Source organism: Diadema setosum, chromosome 5 (genome assembly GCF_964275005.1).
Source record: "Diadema setosum chromosome 5, eeDiaSeto1, whole genome shotgun sequence".
In the NCBI taxonomy this organism is placed as follows: Eukaryota; Metazoa; Echinodermata; class Echinoidea; order Diadematoida; family Diadematidae; genus Diadema; species Diadema setosum.
In genome coordinates, this window is record NC_092689.1 from 44,564,738 (window position 1) to 44,573,437 (window position 8,700).

General features: G+C 37.8%; 1 protein-coding gene across 1 annotated transcript in view; it reads right to left on the minus strand.

Moving 5' to 3' along the window:
• The window catches only part of LOC140228350 (uncharacterized), a 38,775-nt gene extending 31,977 nt beyond the window's left edge, over positions 1-6,798 (minus strand). The window contains exon 1 of the mRNA XM_072308577.1: positions 6,570-6,798. The gene's annotated coding sequence lies outside the window, so the exon portion shown is untranslated. The remainder of the gene's footprint in view (positions 1-6,569) is intronic.
• Between the last annotated feature and the right edge of the window lie 1,902 nt (positions 6,799-8,700).

Genomic DNA, 8,700 nt, shown 5'->3' on the forward strand with positions numbered 1-8,700 from the left:
GAGCGATCATTTCTTGACGTCCGCAGTGAAACAATCCCATCGTGAAATCTCGAGTTCATTTCCTTCAAACCTTTCTCGGGCATCCGGGCGGAAGTCAGTGTAGCACATTCTTATCGAGGCTCGGTTGGCTTTGTTTATTTGTCATATAATAATGAGTCTGTCTAGAAAGCAGCAGGCCTACGTCCATCAAAGATTACACAGTACTTACACGCAACTTACTGGGGCGACGGAATACTGACATTTTTTTTATTATTTTTTTTTTAAAGAGGGGGAAGGCTGGGGGCGCTGCGGACCAGGGTAGTCAAGAATCAATGGTACCCATCCCTCACCCCCAGGGATGGGAAGAATCTCCTGACGAGCTCTTGTAATTTTGTTGACTTTTTTTTTTTAATGATGTGATAGATAGGTTGCTATGACAACCAGAGGCAGAAGTCATGTCCAGTAAAGGATGGACTCTCGTCTAGTTTTAATAAGCATTCCCGTTTTTTCATCTCCCTGTGTTTTAGCCAATGAGAAATAATCGCACTAGAGCAAGGGTCTTTCCAGCTTTCATACATTCAGTGACAATCATGTCGATTTTTTGTTGGAAAACAGACATTCCCCGAATTTCTGGCGATTTCAGGATGTAATCCATGAACAGTTTGACGCCGGGTAAGTCGCAAGTTGGTTAGATTTTTTCAAACCACACATTTTCAGAGTTTTGGTTCAGAATCCTGCGATTGTTGCAGAAGTAGATCTAATGTGCTCCTCTTTTGTTGTCTCTGGTTGTTTTTGTTGTAGTTTGCCCATTTTTATGCCATTCTGCTTGTCAGGTTTTTTTTTTTTTTTTTTTTTTTTTTTTTTTTTTTTTTTTTTTTTTACAGAATGGCTCGGGTATCAATAAGCATTACATTTCATTACACAGTGAGGAAACTTATGTACCCTTTTTACACTTCTATAACACTTCATGTATTGATAAGTAAATATGATTATTCCGCAGACCTTCAAACATTTATCCAACAATAATAGGAGGAACCAGGTGCAATGTCGTGTCATTGTCACACGATACTGTCTGTATATTCCTTGTAACAATAACAAAACATAAAACAAAGACGGTCATACACAAGGGGTGAGCGCTTAGCATGCAGTATCTGAGTTATCAATTAGTCAGAATTGTTTATGATGATGGTACATAAGTTTTGTTTTTGTTTTTTCATCCTTCCTAGAAGGACAAAATCATAACTTTATATCGCATTGTCCAATGCCACATTATGTCTTTGGGACAAACTCAAAGAGAACCGTGTCGTTATTGATCAGGACATGCCCACGCTTGCTACTACTTATACTTATACTTATATCACTTATACTTATACTTATACACACACACACACACGCACACGCACACGCACACGCACACACACACACACACACACACACACACACTAACAATAACACTAACACTAACACACATACGCAAAAAGATCGGTGGTGTATAAGTAAGAAAACATAAAGAGCTGATAAAGCAATGCTGTATAAAAGTACTTGTCTTCTACTCCTGCCATTTGGTGTTGCTGCTTCTTGTTCAACGATATTATTGCGACATCTTCTGCTGATGTCATTACAAAAACACCACTTTTTTCTACTACTACTATACTGCTGCTGCTGCTGCTACTACTACTACTACTACTGCTACTACTACTACTACTACTGGTACTACTACTACTACTACTACTACTACTACTACTACTACTACTATCTACTACTACTACTACTACTACTACTACTACTACTACTATATACTACTACTACTAGTACTACTACTACTACTAGCTAGGCTACTACTACTACTACTACTACTACTACTACTACTGGCTACTACTGCTACTACTACTACTACTACTAGCTACTACTGCTGCTACTACTACTACTACTACTACTACTACTACTACTACTACTACTAGCTACTACTGCTACTACTACTACTACTGCTACTACTACTACTACTACTACTACTACTACTACTACTACTAGCTACTACTGCTACTATACTACTACTTCTTCTTCTTCTTCTTCTTCTACCATCACCACCACCACCACCACCACCGCTACTGCTACTACCAGCTACTATCACTTCCACTTATACTACCACCACCACCACTACTACGTCCACCACCACTGCTGCTACTACTACCACTACCACATCACCACCACCACCTCTTTGCACTACTACTATTATACAAATGATACACAAGTATTAGACTGTTCCAAACTTAAACGAGAGCATCCACTTCTCACTGATCCACGAAATAGGCCTGTGCATCATTTGTGTTATAAAATGGGCCCGTAAATTCATGAAATAAAACCATTTTCCTCATCATGCGTCCGGTACACCTATACTACACTATACAAGACGTAAGCCATGCGTTCGGACTTTACCTGAGGCATGGCTAGGTGTGGATCAGTAAAAATCAATGCATGATAACTGACCAATCAGACTGCAGAGACTCTAAAGCCCATTTTATAATAGCTACTACTTATACTTATACTTATACGTATACGTATACGTATACGTAAACGTATACTTATACTTATACTATCACCACCACCACCACCACCACCACTACCACCATTACTTCTACTTCTGCTACTACATATGAAAGTCCCTCTCTATCTCTATTTCTTTCTTTCTTTCTTTCTTTCTTTCTCTCTTTCCATCACCCCCTCTTTGCGTTTAGAAACCTGCTTCTTCCTGATCTGTTGTCTTTCTTATCTACATCTCTACATGTTGCTCTCTGATCAGTGTCCCTTTTCTATTACTTTCTTTCCCTCTCCCAATAACTATCTTTGTCTCTCTTTCTCTCTCTCTCTCTCTCTCTCTCTCTCCCTCACATACACTCACGCAGTCAAACAGACACACACACACACACACAGACTGAAATACAATCAAACGACGTCATGTTCCTTTCTTATAATGTGACTTTGGACAAATCTGCAGTTGTCATTCCCATCACTCGTCCAGACTTTGCTCAGGTACTGGACACCCTCCAATGAACATTCAGGACTGAGCAGATGGGCGTAACGAAACTTCATATCGAGTTGTAATGGCCTATAGAAGAGTCTGTATAAATATATGGGTGTGTGCACCTTTGCATTTAAATTTTTCTCAATACAATCTTGTACTAATGAATTCAAGTCGAAAATGTTATTTCCTTCGCTCATGTTAGAACTGGTATAACATGACAATCTTGACTTCTTATATTGTGAAGTTGCTATGGGGCCTAGTTCTCAATCGTTGCCAAAATTATAACTTTTTTTTTTTTGATGAGAAACTACATGATAGCTACATGGTTTTATTTCCTGCACACTTCTTCGCATTAGTTTATACTTAAAGGGATTGTACAGTTATGGTTGAGACCTAATTTCAGGTTTTTAACATTTTTTGGTGATATAATGAGAAACTTCTTATAAAATGTGAAAGAGCATGTAATTCTATGAGGAATTCAACGTTTATTTGATGAAAATTGGTTTTGAAATGGCTGAGATATCAAAAAAGAACGATTCTAATAAAGTGTGGGACCCACACTTTATTACGATTGCTTTGTTTTACTTTGTTTTTTGATATTTCAGTCATTCCAAACCCGATTTTCATCAAATAAACTTTGAATTCCTCTTAAAATGGTATGTTCTGTACTATATCATAAGTGTTTTCTTGGTATCTCGCAAAAAGTTAAAAACCCAATTCTCATCTCCACCAAAACTGTACTATCCCTTTAAGGCAAGTTTTCCTTGATATCATGTCGGTTGGCTTTGTATGAAGAAGTCTCTCTTCTAAATAGTGGATTGCTAGGAAATTCTACCATAATTCTGAATTGCAAAAAAGTAGGTGTATAACTTGACGAAAATGCTGTTTCAAGCAGCGTCTTTGAAAACGATTAGTTCTAGGATGATTCTGCCTTCTGAAACCACGGACTGAAATCTCCTAAACTTTTGAACAAAACAAATCAAAGCATCGTACGAAGATAAACATCACTATACATAAACATTGTACAGAAATATATCAATCTTACATTTTGACACACATACACATACAGGGCCTACTTTTTTTTATAATATTCTTTTATTTAAGTTTCATTCAATGTGAAATCCATATTAACAATAAAATTAATACATCCACCAACAAAAAAAAAAAAAGAAAGCAGCTGTATTCTTCTTTCTTGTGCTGCTAAATCATTTTTCAAACATACAGTACAATATATTTGATTCTTTCTACCAAATCATACCCTGTTTTTATAAGGGAAATGACATAAAAATCTACATAATTCTCAGAAAAAACACGCACGCAAACACACGCAAACACACGCACACACACACACACAAACACACACACAAACACACACACGGTTACTAGGTTACGACAAAGGTACAAGCACTATGTAAAGACTAATAATGGACACAAAATCAAACTATGCCAAGGCCAAAGGGAACAAGACGGCAAACACAAGAAAGTGGAAAGAAAAACCTAAAATTGGTGTTTATAAGAGCGTGGAAGCCTTGACCTAATTCAGTGTCTGTAATAACAGCCCGCTTAAAAACAGGAATGACCTTTGTAAATACACATAATGGTGTGTGCTTTTGTTGTTATAACTAGAGTCCTTTCATGAAGGAACTCTAGTTATAACTGGTCCAACGCATCCAAGCTAACTGATATTGGCTAAACAACGAATTTTATAGAAAGGGTTAGAAATAGACTTGTTGTCGAATAATTATCATATCTAAGCTTGATATATCACACTTTCTTCAGAATGTATCTATACATCTATCATCTGATGAAAAACGTCGATTTTGAAGAGGATAATCCATATAACATTTCAGCTGTTGCTGCTGCTTGTCATACAACAGATGTACACATAACTGAACCTTGGTCGTGTCGAAAGATTGTAAAATCATCAACATGAAAGTGAAATGATTAATCCCAAATCACATATTATTTCTTCATACTTGGAGATAAAATACCGTTGCTTTGTTCCACGCTATCATTGAGAGGTCTTCGAATTCAAAACAAATTTGGTTTATACTTTTGAAACATTGCATACGGTACTTCTGCATAATTAACGATATCATATTAAGATGCAAGGCATTTCGAATCCACCGTATATTTCAGAAGTCGTGACTATTGGTGATACGCAAGTTTACAAACTTTACTGCGCACGCACAAACTGTACCTAGAAAATAATAATAACAAAATACAGACTGTCAAATTATCATCAGCACTGATCAATGGCACATGGAAAAAGTACAATGCCCTCCATTCGTATTCGCGACATCTGACTGGATTCATAGAAGACATCTGCTAAACACTCATTGACGGACCACTGAATTGACTTGAAGTGAATCCATCGTTTGTTGTCTTTTGGAAATGAAACTTGCACTTGTTCCTTACGAAAACAGAGACATGGTGCACTACGGAAAGTCATGCTCTCTGGATTTATTACTTCTTATTCCCCGTAGGTTCCAGTTAAAGCCTACTTTAAAGTACAGTCGCAGAATTTTTGGATCTAAAAGAAATAAAAAAAGAAAGAAGTGTTTCCTTCCTTTCGCAACAGTAAGATTATCTTTTCACTTAGCGTCACGTCAGATGTCAAAAGCATGTAAACTTTCAAAAAAGTAATAATATATACATACTTATAGGATATAACATAAGATATAAGATATAAAGATGTGAAATTACTCGCTTATGGCAATATACGGGGACTGCAGAACTGGAAGCCACACACTTTCTTGCTCTTTAAAAAAAAAAAAATCGAAAAAAAAAAGATGATCAGAAAAAAAAGAAAAAAACAACCCATGACTCCCCGAGGGCAACCCCTTCCCACAAAAAGACATGGGGATTGCCGCGGCCCCTGATATAGCCTATGTATGTCAGTGACTTGTTTTTGTTTTGTTTTTTCCAATTACCAGGTACCATCTTATAACAGGTACTTTTTAAAGTGTTTGTTGCACGAGCACAGGATGATATTTTCAGAACAATCGGGAAATAGTCTGTTGGTATACGGTGTATATTAATTGACGGTATATAGCGTGGGAACTAGAGAGAAAGGGGGGGGGGGGGAGATGGAGGGTGTCTCACTCAAAAATCAATGGACTTCACCGTGTTCTCATAATGACATAAATTGTCTTCTTCAGATAGTATGCATGCACTGTTCATTTATGGCGGCCTTCATAATAACATCAGCAACATTAACTCACTCCCAGAACGTGTTACTTTGTAGTGAAATACAATGGCTTCCACCCCCCCCCCCCCCACTCTTGATACATGACACTTGCAGACTTTTCAGTCCATTATTATTAACCTAAAGCGGACAGGCGGGGGATATCAAATTCGGACTCCCACTGATACCTCGCTTCAAATAGTACGAATGACAAGATAGTGATAGGTGTAAAAACAGTTGAAGCAACTTTTCCCGTAAGTGAAAACTCGTCGACGAAACAATAGAGAACAAAGAAAAATACAGAGAAAACGAGTAAGAGAAGTATAGTGCAGTAGCAATAAGTGGTAGTATACTAGTAATAAGTCGCCATGAATCACTTACCTGAAGTACGGGGGTCCTTACCAGAGCTTTCAAAGCAAAGCCAGAGAGGATACAGCAGAATTGATGGATAAGTTCTGGGATTTTCACCTTCTAGGGCTACCACGTGACTTGAGAAATGAAGATGTGGATGTTGCCAGCATCCGTTGCAGCACTTCACCTCAACCGTGGTCGTCGAGCCACGGGACGACAACCGTGTCACTGGCTACACCTGTCGAGCAGCTCACAGGATTGCAGATATCAAGTTTGAGTGCTTCGGCTTAGGCTGTGTCCCAGTCTATCGAGCACACAGCATGAACTTGAGCGGGCGACCTCACCCCACACTCTATTGTGTTGCACCACGCAGACCTGTATGGTGCCAAGAATTACCTGACTCTATTATTAATAACACACCCATTTCACACACACACTCACACGCACGTAAATACACAAAAACGCATACTCACACACAATACGTCCCAGCTCCATCAGTATTTCATTTTTTCTCTCTCTCCCTTCCATTGAGCAGTCACTCCGATCTTTATTCAGACCACGAACTCTCTTTAAAACAGTCTGTACCAGGACGACCACTGGGTCCATTGTTATCGATTTCACAATTATTTATCTAAGGTTAGCATGAAAAACCTCCCCTTCTTTGTTCATTTCATACTTGAATATTTTTGTCATACTCTTCGTTTTTTCTAGCTGATACCTGGGATGACATCCACAGTATTTGAAGCGTACAGTCATGCAATGAAAATGGGTTTCTCTTTTATTTCTGTTCTCACTCACTGTCTCTCCCTCGCCAAGTTTAGACCGTTTTCCCACAAGTTCATTGTCAGAAACGGAGATTCAAAGAGTGAGAGAGAGAGAGAGCGAAAGAGAGTGAAAAGCAGGTCTGTTCGCGAAGTCATAGTCATGTTTCGGACAAAAGCTGGCGTCCTTCAACTGAAAGAATGTCGATCACGAGAGGACAGTAGCTGCTATGGAAATGCATGTTGACTTATAATGATAATTCATACCCTCAGCATCACTTATGTTGCCAGATGAATATCAAAATACGTGGCGTATAGTTTATAATATTTTTTCGGTTATTTTTCTTTACATTACTTGGTTACACCCACCAAAACAGCAACAACAACAACAAACAAACAAACAAACAAACAAACAAACAAACAACAACAACAACAACAACAACTTTCCAGACGAAGATTCTGTCGGTGACATCATCTGTCAATCATTGTTGAAGTACATAGACTGTATATGATTAACATTAGGACACTACAGGGATAATAGCTTACAACTAAAACAAAGATATATCAGGTACTGAATGAAAAGAGAAATGAACACCAAAGTAAATAGTTTCTATTAGAATCACAATTATATATTTATTTTCATTCCGGATTGTGTGAGTGTGTTGCTTTGTTCGACGGTTTTGTGGATTCATTTCACTAACACTTTTCATAATATTTACAATAAGAATTATTCTGTGGGGAATAGGTCATATTGTCCTTTCATGACACTTTTTCTGCATCCGAGTTGACCCAGTTTTGAGGATTTTGTTCCCTTTTTTTTCTTTATATTTTTGTTGGAAAGAAAATTTTTGTTGGAAAGAATATTTTTGTTGGAAAGAAAATGAGAATGAAATAAATGAATTGAACTGAATCCCACTGGCGTCCCCTTGCGGACGCCACAAAATTAGCACAAAGTATTTCAATGGGAAATTGCCCATTTTGTATATATATTTGTATGTTTCTTATTTCTTTTTCTTTTTTTTTTTCTTTTCTTTTGAGATTCTGAGGCTGCCATCACTATCAAGCATGTGCTTAAAGACGGCAGGCTCCTGCATGTTTTTTTTTTCCTCTTTATTCTGAAACAAGTGTATCCTCGATTCCTTTGATAGCATTGTTATGTTTAATGACCCTATGAATGTAATGTTTTTTTTTTTCCTATTCTGTTGTCAGATACACGTGTTGTCATTTTTTGTCGATATTTGATTTCCTTGAAAAAAGGCAGAGATAAAATCGAACTGAACTGAACTGAAATCGTGCAGCCGGCTGCTCTCTTTCCATGTTGGCTGTGTTGGAACATCCTGGACAATCACACAGTATACCATGTGGCGGTCCTTTCTCCATCCTCCAGGGATGAGCTGGTG